This window comes from Amblyomma mixtum, chromosome 5, assembly GCF_055824585.1.
Source record: "Amblyomma mixtum isolate Tamu chromosome 5, ASM5582458v1, whole genome shotgun sequence".
Classification (NCBI taxonomy): Eukaryota; Metazoa; Arthropoda; class Arachnida; order Ixodida; family Ixodidae; genus Amblyomma; species Amblyomma mixtum.
Genome location: NC_143016.1, coordinates 30,089,700 through 30,105,486, shown reverse-complemented (window position 1 = coordinate 30,105,486; position 15,787 = coordinate 30,089,700). Strand labels below are relative to the sequence as shown.

General features: G+C 46.2%; 1 protein-coding gene and 1 long non-coding RNA gene across 3 annotated transcripts in view; one reads left to right on the top strand and one right to left on the bottom strand.

The window, feature by feature from the left end:
• Positions 1 to 15,787, top strand: part of LOC149341642 (ras-specific guanine nucleotide-releasing factor 2-like) — a 303,695-nt gene that overhangs the window by 167,251 nt on the left and 120,657 nt on the right. The window lies entirely within an intron of this gene.
• LOC149341643 (uncharacterized) lies at positions 4,719 to 6,596 on the bottom strand. The gene is made up of 2 exons (XR_016282645.1): positions 6,477 to 6,596; positions 4,719 to 5,022 (listed from the first exon to the last, which is right to left on the bottom strand). It is a non-coding gene; the product is annotated as an uncharacterized LOC149341643 (long non-coding RNA).

Genomic DNA, 15,787 nt, shown 5'->3' with positions numbered 1-15,787 from the left:
CTCCGAAAGGGGCTTGTTTCTTGTATATTGCGTTTTATTTTATCTTTTGCGTTGGAAGGAAAATGTGAGCTACACAAAAGCACGCAATGTGCTAGTCATAGTGGCAGAGAAATCCTCTGCCTCTGGTTCTGTATGTCTCCTGCGCGAATGACTAGAAAGCACGCTCACCAGAGCAGATGTTCTGCTCTGCGAGCAAGCGCTCGCAGAGACATTCACTACTCACGAAATGGAGGCCGCTAATAAATGGTGTGAGTCATGCAAGTGGTTAGTGTGCGTTAGTATGATGGCACAATCTCTTACACTACATCTCTCTAATACACTTACACTTACGTCTCTCTTACACTACCCGCTACACGCTGTAATGCACGCCGCAGTTTGCGCTACATGCTCGTAGTAATGCACCGTCTTGTTTTTTCTACTACTGGCTATCTAAGGATCAAGGCTGTCTACTTTTACTCACATGCGCCGCATTGAACGGAATAGATTAAAAGTAAAGACAGTTTTTAAAAAGGAACACTGCGCGAAAGCTTTTGGCACAGATGTCCATAAGTGCGTTTGTAAGGAGTGTAAAGCTGCAGTAGGCTGTTTTATTTACTCTTTCTGGAGCTCTTGTGTCTTGCACGTAGCAGAGTTCTCAGAAGATCAACGTATTTGCACGTCAACAATGACGGAGAAAAAAAAAAGGCAGGTTGAAGCCGAATGAGAGGGCTTGTTGCTATGACATCAAAACGTCTTGCTCTGGGACATAAGGTAGCAAAAAGCAATATAAATTGACCTAACGTCCATAAGGATGAAGATTCCAAAGAAAGCGTAAGGCAGTATGAAAATAAAATATAACAGAGAACTAAAATCATTAATAAGCTTTCTCTTTGATTTCACTGGATTAACAGTCAAAGCACGCGGCGTTGATTTTCTGGAGACAAGAATAGGCTGCAGTTCAAAAATCACTGCCCAGGACAGTATGAGACAGCATGGAGTACGTATGTTTCTGGCTTCGCTAGTTCTACTTCACAGACACAAAGGATGCAAGCAAAACAAAGAGAGAGACAAGTTGCTCATGACTTTGGTTTTATGAACAATTATTTGAACTAAGAACAGAAAATGTATTTATCTACTGGTTTACTACCATTATTAGTATTAGTAGCTCTTTATTAATAAAATAACAATGTAAGGAAAAGATGTTGCTAACCGCGGCATTTACCATCGAAACCTGAAGGTTCTGAACCGCGATTATCCTGAGTAAAAAGATAGGGATGGGAGAGGAAGAGGGGAAGAAAGTAGTGAGCGATAGAAAGAAATGATAGGGGTGATTTGCATATAAGATTGCTGCCTAAGTTTCTTATATTTGTGCATAAACGCTCCCGTAAGTAAGACAGCCGTCTCAACAACGTAATATGAAAATTATGACCTTGTATTTGATAAAAGATGCTTCCAGACAGGTACATCTGGACGAATATTAATTGTCATCTGGCCACAATTGCCCGCGAAACAGTGCCTCTGAGATTCTATTCGTTGTGCAGAACCGCTCATAATTGGCTCAACACGCACTTTGACGGCATTGAAGCTTTTATAAATGTGAAGATGAATGACTGGAGAATTTTGAATGCCACTGTGCGATGTCTAAAATTGTGATTTCATGATCGTCATCACCCTGACTACGCCCGCTGCAGGAGAAAGACTTCTTCAGTTAACCATCTCCTGGGCCAAACGTGGCCCCCTGTTCCTTCAAAGTTCCTATTTTCAACCGCCCACCTGATGTTCTGTAGTTTCTACGCTTGCTTTGCGTGGGGATCAAGTCCGCTATACAAACGGCCATCGGTTATGTTTTCTTCGCCTTACATGCCCTCTTCGTGCTCATTTCTTCTTGATTTTGACTAGAATACCATTAACTCGGGTTTGTTCCTTGAACCACACTGCTCTCTTGTGCCCCTTAACGTTACACCTGTGATTTTTTTAACCGACAGCTTCTCTCTGCTAGGTGAAACCGGGTGTCGCCGTTTCTGCAAAATGACTCTGACAGGTGGTCCCCAGAGAGCAACCTATAGGAGGCAGGTGGGTCACCTAGGTCACGTGACCATGCGGCGTCATCACAACCGGCTCACCAAATAGTGAGAAAACTGCCCGCCATGAAAGGTGGCAGTTAATTTATTGATTGGTCACTCGGGAAGATCAACTTGGGCCGCACAAGGCCCACCACTGGGAACCACTGGGAGCACCTGCCATCGCAGGGCAGTGGCGCATCGCTTAACTGCTGCACCACGGCGCCAGGAGTGGTATGAGGACTCCGAGGGGCCTGTGAATGGAAAGTACAGAATGATATTCGGCATATATTGGAATTAACCCACTATGCTATCTCGTCATATTCTTAAGGCGGAGCTTAGAGCGTTCTTTCCATAACTTGCGGCGTTGTTCCTGAATTTAAAGTTCAAACCTTTTCGTCAGCTTCCATGTTTCCGTTCCATAGATGAGCAACGGCAGGATGTAGCTGTTGTATACTTCCATCTTGAAGGATACTGCTTAGCTGCCATTCGTGATCTGAGGGTATCCTCTAAATATACTGCACCTCATTGTTATTCTCCTAATTATTTTATACTCGCGATCCGGATCTGTGGCCATTACCTATTCTAATTAAATGCACTCCTTCACCACTTTCAACGCTTCGCTGCCTATCGTAAGATGTTGTTTGCTTCAGACAATGTTCCATATTACATTAATTTTCTTCATAATATTTTTTAGATCCACCGTGCGCTTTGCTACTCTAGGTCTTCCATAATTATTTGCATCTCGTCCCCCGAGTTTCTTAGCGAAGCAGTGTCATCAGTTGACTGAGAAAGCAACAGCTGAGAAACAACAAAATACCATTGTGGGGTTGCTGATTTTCTCGCTTAGAACAGGCCCCAATTCGCGCGCATAAACCCCTTGGTCAGGGTAGGTTCGCCTCTGGCCTTTTCTCCAAATGTCTGCCTACAACAAAGACACGTTTCGCGGCGTCACCTTCCGAGGGCGTCGGTGAAGGAAGGCATCCTAGGCAAGTCTGCGCAGCAGCGGCCAGTGTCGCAGTGAGTGGCATTCCGGCGTCTCCACGGAGCCCAGACGGCCGCCGCTTTCGCATCGACTACGCGGCGCGCTCTCTAAATATTGTAGCCCCTCGCGGGTCGCACTCTGACCACTGGAGAGCCGCGCAGCAGTCAGCGTATGCTCGTAAGTGCCTCAGCGCACACGCCCATGAAACTTTGAAGACAGAGTGGCCCGCTGTACCTCGGCGTCGCCACTCGCACAGCGCATGCCTCTCCTCCAGCAGACATGCGAAGCGGGTAATTCACCTCGCGCAAACCCGCGCCCACCTCCAAGGCAAAGAGTCCACCTGTTGTGCGAGCGTCCGCAAATGGACGTCTCTGGAGTGCTAGGCTCCCCGCTCTCTGATGTCCATGAGAGGCGGGCAAGCCGAGTGAAAACAAGACCAGCAAGCTATGTGCTATATGCTTTGTCGAGCGGGTCTCGGTACTTTATTTTCGGTATCCCGCGCACACATGACTCGCCAAATCATGATGGCGCCAAAGCGCTTCCTGTTGCATATGGTCCTCGCGCAAAATGCATGCCTCCTCTAGGCGTGCTCCAAACAGAGACTCGGAGGGGCATGAAAGTAATATGTACGACTTCTGGTCTCGTTGAGCCCGCGGCAACGATAAGCGGGAATCTTTCATGTCTAGAGAGCTGCGCTTTCCTGTTTGCGAAATCAGGGCGGGCACTCTCGTAATGCGTCGAAGAGGGACACTTAAGTGATCTGGGCTGACGAGCAACGCTTATGCCATAATACGCAGAAGCCAGCTGGTTGTTCCCGCAAACAAAAAGGAGATAACAGCTAATAAATACAGATGTAATGTTAAATAATGTATTGAAAATGAGACGTAGGACGCCGAAGTCAATAACTGGAAGCATATTTCGTCGGAGTAGTCTTGCATTGAAGCAGACGTCCAACTGCGACTGAAAATATCGCGCACACTGCTGTTGCTTGCTTAGAGTAACGAGGAAAATATGATAATCGGCCATTCGTGGTCGCAAGATAGCGTAGCACAGAAAGGCACTTACCTCGCGTTGCATATTAATGCAACTTTATGGTTACCTCAGTCATATTCTGCGCTAAATTGAACAGTAACCTTACAGTGTCGGTAGGCGGCTCTACAGCATGCAAACACTGGCGCCGCTAATGGCGTGCTGTTGTCTTGAACACAAACGCTGCGGTCTCGCGCGCGTGAACAGAGAAAAATATGTACTTCTATGCAGACGCGAATTTCAACAACGTTCCGAGTCACTGAAGCCACGGTTTTTTGGAAGGCCTAATCTAATTTGGCAGTATTGAAACATAACTTTCCACTGAAATAATGTGGTAACTCATCGCTACGCTTCAGCTTCAATCAAGTTGAAATTTCTTTGTTGCAGTCTTACAAGCCAGTAAAAATCGACGGTTTGTCAGCGTCAGAGACGGTGGACGTAAAGGGTGGCGGCCAGTAAAAGGAGTTCGGGACATGGGCATCTCCAAGCGTGTTGTGGGCAAGAGTGTGCAGCGATGTTGGTCCGCACCTTGAACAGTTTGTTTTACTGCAAAATTTCTGCCTTTGAAAATGACTGACTGAGACGCCGCGTCTTTCCTTTTCCATCGAGGCCAACTAAACTTACATTTGAGCTCCCGGGATAAAGGCTTACAGGACTCACCAAACTTAAAAAGTAAAAACATGAATTTTATTTCACTTTCGCTTCATTTTTCATAGAATGCATAGACCAAAAGCCCGAAAGTGGTGCAACTTCATTGGCCGAACGACGGCACAGGCTTCGCTCACTCTTCGTCACCATCTTCTTTCTTACCCTTTCCTTTGCCTTTTCCTTTGCCCTTTCCGCCAGCTTTACCTCCGGACTTCTCAGCCGCTATCTTGCGGCCCTTCGCGCCGGGCTCCTCGTCTTCGGATCTGCGTTGTCTGGTCAGGCCTTGGTTTAGGTGGCCGTGTTTGTCATCGCCAGCAGCCTCTGAGTGCAGAACAAGTCATGAGGAATCTGATATAGGACCTCAGAGGTTACACAGCATTGAGGCATTCTGCTGCTGAACACGACATCGCTAGTTCGATGCCCGGTTACCGGAAGCTGTGTTTCCATAGCACCGGGACTCGAAAGGGCGCACGTAATAAGGATTCGGCACAGGTTAAAAAAATAGTAATTGTTCAAAGTTAATTGGAAGCTCTTAACTACAAGAACACAAAAGATACTTTACAGGAATAGAAACATGGCGATTGATATTTATGATACTTTTCCAGAGTTGCAGGCTGCCAACAGACATTTTATTTTGCTTCAAGTTAGAATATGGTGCACAGTGATTTCTTGGCGCCGTGAATTCACCCATTCAGAGCAAGTAGCAAAAACTTAGCGCTGGAATTTTTCGCAAATTTTTTTTCCTTGCAAACAGCGCGTCCACTGCAGAGCGAATCATTTAACCCTCTGGCCATCAGCTGTGTGTAAAGTCTGTAAAGGACGTATGTATCTCGAAAACAGAGTTTCTGCACACATGGTTTCAGTGCACGCTATGCCATCGCCATGGGTCGTATGTGAACAATGCATGTCATTCTTGCGTTCATTGCGCGTACTTCACGCGTACCTCATGACCGATACGTTGTACGTATAATTGCACTACCGAGAATTGTTGTCGTGAGATCTCATTTTTTTTTTTTCGTGCGCGAGAGCAAGGTACGAGTTCAACTCATGAGGTACGTTTTAGTATTGTACTTGCGAATTTTTTGCTTCTAGCGCTTCGGTTCGTTTGTTCATTAGCTGCACTGGCATCCTGAGAACCCTTTCGTAAGTCATACAATGACGCAACGTTTCTTGCAATTAAGGAAAGCACCGGCCGCCTGTGATTCCTTGGCCTTATCCACCACGTGTGACACTACACTCATCTACAAACAAAAAATAAATGTTTACTATGAGAGCATTGGAGAAACACTTCGTACACTTCCTGTTCCGGACAAATCTCTCACCGCCACTATACTACTTATTCTTTGACGCATGCGCCTAATACACATCTTTCTCCTGCCCTTTCTTATATCTACCTTATCCGACACTATCCCGCTTGCCAGAATTGTCCTGAATCCTATGCTAATATGTAACATTGCCTTCCCTCCTTCCCCGTCGCCATTCAGTCCCCTCTTTTCTAATACCTTTTTCCCTCAACGTGGCGGGCTTGGCTAGCCTCCGACCGGCAGACGGACCAGTTGGACTTGGTTACCGTAGACCAAGACATGTTTGGGCCAGGGTATTGCTGCGTTAAAATAAAGTTGTTGTTTCTTTTCTCTTTCTCTCCTCTGCCAGGCGGCGGTCTGTATGCGCTGATGAATCCATCAGACGGGTATGGAAGTTCATGACTCACGCTCGCGGATTTTCTCCAGTTCAAAATAAAATTCAATTTAGAAAGCAACAGAACAGACACCTACCTTCGGCGTCGCAGCAGGCAACAATGGCAAGGACGAGAAGCCCGAGCACGAGAACGGTAGACGTCTTCATCTTCGCTGGCGTTGTCAGCAGGGAGAATGGTCGGCCCTTATATATGCGCCCTGTCGAAGCACCCTGGGATTCACACGAGCCGACTAAGAATTCGATGTTTTTCTCCATTTGCTTGTCTTGTAAAACATTCGCAGCTGCAGTGCCTGAAATCGGCGAATAGCGTGACAAGGTCAGACCACCATTCGCGGTTTCCGCAACACGTGACGACGCCTGCTGAAGTACAGCTGTTGGCCGTTCAGTCCGTCGTTTCCAATCCATTTGCATTTTGTTTTCGAGACATTCTGCCTTGGAAGTGATTAAGAAGAATAATCAGGATAATTAAACAGCACCTGTCAAATACTGCTTGAGTGGGTTAAAATAACGGCGAGTGAAGGACTTCCCGGCGATGGCACAGAAGAACTTCCCGGTGATGGCAAAACAAGGAAAGGTCGTCAAAAGAAAAATCGTAATGATTTCTGTCTTTACGACCACGACAAAGCTTAAGACGTAGTGCATTCATTTTTCTGTTCTGCGAGTTTGTGTTCAGAATAGCAGTGCGTTTTTAAGGTACTTTCGGATTTGTAGCAGGGTTTAGCAGTATACATACCTTGAGCGCTGTGGAAGCAGGAAGCATAAGAAGGTTCTCACACAGCTTCCACCCTCGCCGTTCGATGACGTTCTACGTCACATCAGTGGTAACTCAGGACGTCCTACGTCCGCCGCTTAAGAACGTGAGTGGCGCTGATGAACACTCTCAGAGTTAGGTTATTTGTAAACATAAATACCCCCAAAAGCAGAAGATTTGACAGCCGTCGCCGTAGCTCAGGGGTAACGCACCGGACGCGTAATTCGGAGGTCGTGGGTTCGGATCCGACCGGCGGCATGAGATTGTTTTTCTTCTGCTTTTCTAATCAATTAGCTTTAAGCGATAACATACTGAGTAATATTCTAAATTGACAACAGCACAACATAAATAAATAAATTCAAAATCCCCTGTGTCCCTTGATTTCTCTGGCTGTTGGCTTCTCTCATATATATATATATATATATATATATATATATATATATATATATATACACATTACATTTGCATTATTCGTGAGTCCGTCGTCTGAACAGTGTTATCGCTTGTTCATCGCTCTCCTTCTACGTTGACGTGTGACCTTAATAAAACTTTTTTGGATGGTTACGGCCGCTTTTTCCAGCCGTTGTGGTCCAGTGGTATTGGAATTCGGCTGCTAAGAATTAGGTCGCCGGACTGAGGCCCAGCTGCAGCGGATGGCGGCGAAATCTCAAGCTTCGTCAGGGCGCCGCCATGAATCCGGAGCCCTTCACTACTATGCGTCCTTTTCTCTGCCTTTGTTACCTCCTTCTCTTTCCCTCTTTTTGTTATACCGTCGCGGTGCGGTGAAAATGCCCACCGCGAGTGCAACAGTTACTGCGGATTTCTTTTACGCTCAATACATTTGCATTTTTTAAGCACCATAAGCAAATCGTCTGTCGCAGCGAAACAAGAGTTTCTCTCCTTGTGGTGCATGTTAACTGCAGAAAGAGCATTTGCGAGTCGCAACATCAGCTGCACAAACTTCGGCGCGCAAAATTATTGCTTATTAAATTCTTGTGATTGAGTTCCAAAATAAACAGCAGCATGTATCTTTGCCGATTTATATAGATGAGTTTTACGACTGATAATAAAAGGCTCGCTCAGCCACAGGCGATGCTGCATTACTTCACACATTTCCACATACATATAGAAACTCCCACAATAATTTCCGTGGGAAGAATTGAATAATCCTCCCGGAATACAGGCATGGCGCCGAGGGGCCTTTCTTTTGGTTATGTCCTCTCTTTAGGTTCCTGCATGTTAATAAATTTTGCTCCAGCATTTTTCTCGAAGTTGAAAATGTCGAAGACGAACTATACTTTTGGCTTTCATCTTAGGTGGCGCCAAGTGAAAAAGCAAGAAGCAATAGTGAAAAAAAATCCTCAAAACAACAAAATGTGTCTCTCATTTTCACTCAAAGCTTCCTTTCCGCGTTGGCCCCGTGTTTATTAATAATATCCTTAATACTTCGTCTCAATAAAAGGTTTCAAAGAAAAAAAATAAAACCTCAGAAAATGACATCCTCATTCATGCGTAAGCAAGAAACTGCTGCCATTCAATAGGTAGAACTAGGCCAGCACAAAGTCGTTTTGTTCGTACAGGACGATAGAATTAACAACTGTGTAAAATAGCTGAACATATATTTGGTGTGAACATTGCCGATGAAGGACGGAGGCCTCACGTAACGTGCGCAGTCCCGCAAAAAAAAAAAAAGAAGGGCAAAAGAGCACTCTGCGTCGATGAGGCCTGCAGCTCCAATATATTCTGCTCCTGATCATTAGGAAATCTCTCGTCTTATAGCCTTGGCAGCGTTAAATTTCAGGTCTAGACTTCTTTTTCTTTTTATCTTGCCAAGAAGAAACAAAAGAAGAAAGTAACCTCACGTGTCTGCTGCTAAAAAGATTGTCTAAAGTATCGTGGCAAAAGCTCAGCTAGGCGGCTCTCGTTTTTGCGCTTGAAGCCGCGGGTCTCCCATTCCTTTTATGTCAGCAGCATTCACGACAAGAGCTGAATAGAAACTTTGACATCGTGTTTCAGATGGCAACGAGGTTACCGAAAGTTCCGGCTCGCTCGCTGCTTTCGTTTTTTTCTCTTTACCTTAAATATACGGACCACCTCATGTTGCACTAAGAAAGATGAAATGTTGGCGTTTCTTGTAGATATAAAGGCACCGAATTCACGAGCTTTTGTCTCTGTGTGCCTCATTAAAGTCCATTAGAAAGAGAGGTCACATTGAGACGCACTGCTTCTTTGAGACATTCGGCTTTTACTTTCCGCCAACGACGCCATTCCTTTCATTTCTGCGAATGACTTCCTGCGGGATTAGATGAGGCTAAGCTGCCCGGTCGACAAGACACGGGAAGAGAAGGCATGCATTTATTCACGTCTCAAATTCTTTTCTGCTGGCAAATGTCCCTGCAGTAAGAACGTATTCAAGGAGCATTTAATTTTTTTTTTTTTTGCCCAAAGAAGCGAACTGAGTGCCTCTTCGGTTTTCACGTTCCAGACTACCTGATGCCAATTTATTCTTGATGTAACTCCCCTCTCATGGCCTTTCTTATGCTCGAGCTTTTTAACTAAGCCAACGGAAGGAGATTTCATGTGGTCCGCTGTACATTTTCCTACCAGCGCATTTGCCGGTGCTTCCTTGACGCATGTGTGTGTCCGTTATTTTTGAGTTCACCCCGCTTATCTCAGAAAGGAAATCTTGCTCTCATATCTTTAAATGAATTCGAAACATCCTCTTTAAATATCGGTCCTTTTCTCGTGTTTTGTCCGCTTACCCAAGCGTAAATTATTTTTGTTTTAAATTAGTGTGCCTACCCTAACAAGCTCTACTGTCGTACTAGCGGCACTTCTACGCGTCCCTTGAGCATGTGGGGTATAGGCGATGTAGGTGAATTTTTAGGAGCGCGTCAACGCCCCTGTGTGCGCTCGACAGTGTTACACCTGCGTTTTGTTAATTCTATGATTTGGCTACATCCCACAATCGCAAAAAGAAAGAAAGAGAGAGAACGAAAAAAAGAGAAAGAAAGAAAGAAAGAAAGAAAGAAAGAAAGAAAGAAAGAAAGAAAGAAAGAAAGAAAGAAAGAAAGAAAGAAAGAAAGAAAGAAAGAAAGAAAGAAAGAAAGAAAGAAAGAAAGAAAGAAAGAAAGAAAGAAAGAAAGAAAGAAAGAAAGAAAGAAAGAAAGAAAGAAAGAAAGAAAGAAAGAAAGAAAGAAAGAAAGAAAGAAAGAAAGAAAGAAAGAAAGAAAGAAAGAAAGAAAGAAAGAAAGAAAGAAAGAAAGAAAGAAAGAAAGAAAGAAGTTTGTGATACGACTTTATGGGGCCGCTCACATAACAGCCATGATTCTATTCCGTTTCTCTGTTCATCTCATCCACATTACCTGATATGCTTCACAACAACCCCAGGCAATTTTGGAAGGCTATAAACCCAAAAGCAACCCCGCCAATATCGCTTTGCGATGAACACTGTTCACCTATTCCACACACTTACACGGCTGAAGCATTAAATTATACCTTTTCATCCAATTTTACCCACGATCCTGTAGGCGACATGCCTGACTATCCTCATTTTGATTACCCTACTATGCCTGACATACCTTTCGACCCTAACGCAATAATGGCGTTGATCGATTCCATGAAACTAACCTCATCTGCTGCTATAGATGAAATTAACACAAAAGTTCTCAAGAATACTAAAAACGTTGTAGCTGTTCTTCTTTGTCGTATCTTCCAGCAATCACTCGAGTCCGGTATTGTACCCCACGACTGGAAAGTGGGGAAAATCATCCCAGTACACAAAAAAGGCCCCCCCATCGTCAAATAAGAACTACCGTCCCATCTCCCTCACTAGCGTTCCCTCTAAATTAATGGAGCACGTAATTTACTCACACATCATGACCTTCTTGCAGTCTGTCAGCTTTTTTGACCCTTCTCAACACGGATTCCTGAAAAACCTATCCTGCTCTACCCAACTGGCCCTCTTTACTCATGACATCAGTTCTAGTATGGACACGAACACACCCGTCGACGATCTTTTCTTAGACTTTGAAAAAGCTTTCGACAAAGTTTCCCATCAACGCCTCTTATTTAAACTTTCGCGCCTAAACCTCCACCCACTAGTATACGATTGGCTCCGGAATTTTTTGACTAACCGCCAACAGTTTGTATGGGCTAACAATCATGCATCTTCCATCTCCCCTGTTACCTCCGTTGTACCTCAAGGCACGGTTTTAGGACCTCTACTATTTTTAATTTACATCAACGACCTCCCAAGTAATCTATCTTCCACCGTTCGTTTGTTCGCCGACGACTGCGTCATCTACCGGAGCATCACATGTAACAAAGACACTTACTATCTGCAGTGCGACATAAAACTTGTGAAAGAGTGGTGCGCAAACTGGCTAATGTCTTTAAACGTTAATAAAACAACGCTAGTATCATTTCATCGTCGTCAATAGTATCCTACTCCCAATTACACCCTTCGCGGTTCCATGATATCACACGCATCTTCATATAAATATTTAGGTATTAGCCTAACACAGGATTTCTCGTGGACCACCCACATAATGAACATAACCAACGAAGCTAACCGTGTTCTTGGTTATCTAAAGCGTAACTTGCGCTTGGCACCTGCTTCCGTAAAACTGTCCGCCTATTTAACTATTGTCCATCCTAAGCTTGAATATTCATGCTCAATCTGGGACCCCCAACAAATTAACCTAGCCAAAACCCTTGAGTACATCCAGAGCCGCGCGATAAGATTCGTATATTCTGATTACTCATATCATACGAGCGTAACAGCATTGAAAACAAAACCTAACCTCCCCAGCCTTGAATCCCGTCGAAAAATAGCCAGACTCTGCCTTTTCCACAAGTTTTATCATTCGCATTTCAGCCAATCCGTTATCACCCCTGCATACCGCCTTTCACTTCGCATCGGTCATCCGAAAGCTGTTCATACACCTCGAGCATCTACTTCTGCGCACCTAAAATCATTCTTCGCCCAGACCGCAAGAGATTGGAACGACCTCCCCGCTGAAGCTTTCATCCATCCTGGCCTGGAATACTTCAAATCATTCATCACTGATTTTTTTTCAATGATATGTATGCCCACCCCTCATGTAATGCCCCTAGTGGGCCTTTGAGGTACTAATAAATAAATAAATATTGCGGCGCTGTGTAGTACAAGTGACTCAAGCCCTAAAGTTGGCAGCCGCAAGCCACGTAGTGGTTCTAGTTCGCTAAGCTGGCTTCATGTACGCCTGGGTAGTGAGTAGCTAGGCGCTGACTGGTTGGACTAAAACACGCGAGCGTGATCGGTTTGCTCACGCGAGCTGGCCAATCCTGAAACGCCTCTGCGTATGAGCAGATTTGCCATTTCGACCTCCGAATGCCAGACTCTGTAACTTCCGCAACGCTTTGCTGTTTTAGTGAGAAAATGTGCATAGCGCTTGTCGTTTTTGAGGTGTCCTGCCTTGCAAGAAAGTCGTTTTTTCTTCTGATGAATTTCAGTGCCGACGTTCGTTCCTACGAAAAACCTTATACCACAGAAATGAAAACGATGTGTCGCGTGAATACACTGCACACGACGTACATTAACTATTAATAAGTTCACAAAGCAGAGAAGTGTTTTACTGCTATGTGGACGAGTCTAGAAAAGCAAAACTGCCGGAAGGCTTCCTTGTTGTTTCATGATTTCGAACAATTATTCATTTTATAGTGTGTCATAGTCGTGGTTATGACCAGTGGCTACAAGTTTAGTACTCATAATGCGCACGCCTTACAGGTCGGAAGAAAGGTTACGAGGCTAACTGATTTTGCCGCATTCGGAGACAAGCGAAACCACGCGAAATACATGCGCTGCGAATCGTTCTCAGTCGGCTGCATTATAACATCGTCTGCAGCATTTCACAAGGGGAAGCGTGGGCACGTGTCTAAGAGCGACGAGCAGCTTTCTTTCTCTGCTCCACCGTTCGATGCAGTTTCTTTTTTTCTTCTTGTTCAGGAATAGAAAACGGGAATGGCACGCGCACGGATAGCGGCTTATCCAATACTTCATGCAGTGCCGATGTACGTATAGGAAAGCCCTTGGACAAGAAGTATATGAGGAGAAAAAACTGGAAAAAAAAAAAAGCCGCAACATCAAAATCGCGAACGAAAACGGGAAAAGAAGAAGGTTCGCCTGGATCGGCGAAAATGTAAGAAGGAAATAAATCGCTAGTCTGGAGCGGCACAGAGGAAAAGAGCTTGTCAGAGACGCGGCAGATCACTGCTCGCTTGGTCGGCCCTAATTGGAGTCCCAGAACGTCTCCAAACGGCGCGCACCGCGCTGTCAGTATCCTGCTGCGATGACATGACAGAAGCCCCAGCGCCTTTTATATACGAGGGCCATTCTCCGACATCTGATTTCGTGCCTTCTTTTCTCAGTTTGATTGGTGACTCGAACATTTTTGTGGGCGTGTTCCTTTAGTTTCTCTCTCGACGACGCGCTCGCTACGGCGAGAAACCATTGAAAAAGTTGTCGGTGTTATTCTTTACTTTTTTTTGTCCTGACACGAAGAAACGCTCGTTGTTCATCCGACACAATGAGCAGACCCCACTGTCATCACCATCACAGTCGTCGTCATCATCTTCATCGGCGACTGCAGCCTGACCCCACAAGCCTTGGCTGCCTCATTACACAAGCTGGCTGTGTTACGAGAACGTGACTAAAATAATACGCGCAAAACCACACTCATTTTACACTCTTCAAGGACAGCGCTATTGATACACAGTCACCATATAAAGTAACTTGCGTGAACGTAGAAAAAGAAACCGTTTTGCGTACATCATGGCCGCAGCTCTCGCTCTTTTCTCGCCACTTTCGTTCACCATCACCGCCAGGGCCTGCGTACCGGGTATACGCAGTCCCTCCTGTGCGCATTACCATCATCTGTTTGCGACAATCGCATTTGGGGCGCCTCCTTGTGACGCGAAAAAATGCGATGCATGCCACGTCTGTTTGTTACCTCTTCGCGAACGAAAACAAATCGTCGCAAAGCCGACGAAAAAGAAGAGAGCACGAGCAGCGAATAAAAACGCGCGAGCGCGAAGAAAGAAGGAGAGCTCCTCCCGAATCGCGATAAAACGGGAAGTGCGCTTACACAAGTGACCGCCACGAAGCCTCGGGAGTAGCTACACAAGCAAGCCGGCTTCAGGGAGCGGGAGGAGGAGGCTGTAGCCTGCGCGTGCGAGGAGCAAGCATCTGCTCGGCATTCGGATCACGCGCGGCTCGCGACGTGCTTCCGTCGTCCCCTCCAAGCAGCCCGTTCAACTTCCCATGCAGTGGCGCGGCGACCGAAAGCTGCTTGAGGCCGCCGAACCTTACTTTTGTACTTCTCCACCTTTAGGTGCAAGAACACGCTGCGCTCTTTTGTCGTTCTATGCTCTTTTTTTTCTTTTTCGCAGCAAGTACGGGAGTGTACGCCCCAGCACCTCGCGTCGTCGTGGCGGAGGAGGCCTTCTCCACTGATTGCCGGCATGCATGCTCCATCGGGCGCGACTTTTGGCGCGCCGCCGATGGCTCCGACATCTCGCTAGTCCTTTTGGCGATGCGGCACAGTTTCGGTGGGTCCCGCGAGCGCATTTCGCGCCCGATTGAACAAGAAACGCTGGAGCTAGTTTTGTTCCCTTCTTGCATTCCGCCTGTGGATGCCGATCGTTGCGACAGGAGAGGACAACGTCTGGAAGCGTTGCGCTATACATAAGAAAGGGCGCTGTTGTTTTTCGGTATTGTGACATGGTAGTAGTATTGCCTGCTGCCTTCTACTTTCTGAATGCTCATGATAAGCAGTTCATGATACGCAGATAGCGAAATAAAACCAGCCGTCCTTTCGCATTGAGCGCAGACCGTGATGCTAGGCTAAGATGCGTCGAGGAATGGGATTACGAAACCTCTTTGCAGAAGTAAGGGAGTGTAGTTCCTTCTGGCGTCTTCGTCGGACTCGCAGAGCTTAGTCTTTTCCCAGTACGCTGTACAAAAATGTGAACGCAAATAAACGACCGATGGATCGAGAAAAAAGAGGGAAAAAATTCTAGGGGGTGCTGAAGATTAATGGTCGCCCTTGTTAAGACGACGCACCGCCGAGTTCTCTGCCAGAGACGAGAGTAAACAAGGCCCCAACTTTGCGAGCCGCACGTCCGTGTTCTCGAGCGAAACGTGCACGACAAAAAATGACAAGAGACAACAAAGAAGAACCTTCCTCTCGAACGTTAACGGCGGCGGCTGCACCCGGCATTTCTCACGCCCGGACCCTCGCGGCCATCAGGCAAAATCCTCCGCACGCGTCGAACACGGCCACTCGCCGCGCATGGCGCCAGCGAAGACGGAGAGAACGAGAGAGCGCGTTCTCCGTCATTCGTGACTCATTGACTCCTGTCGGGTGTCCGTGAAGAACGGCCAGCGCCGCAGCTCTGGCGGGCCACGGGTAAGGACGCCCCTCAAACCGCGGGCACGTCGGCAACTTTCGCTCTCTCTTCGGTCACTCTCTACACAAGCTCGGGTATCTCTTCCTTCTTCCTGCGAACGGGCCACCTTCGGTCACCTCAGAAGACATCAAGTCCAAACCTTTGTTTCCTTTCTCTCCCAATTTCGCTCGCGTTATCTTCGGGCGC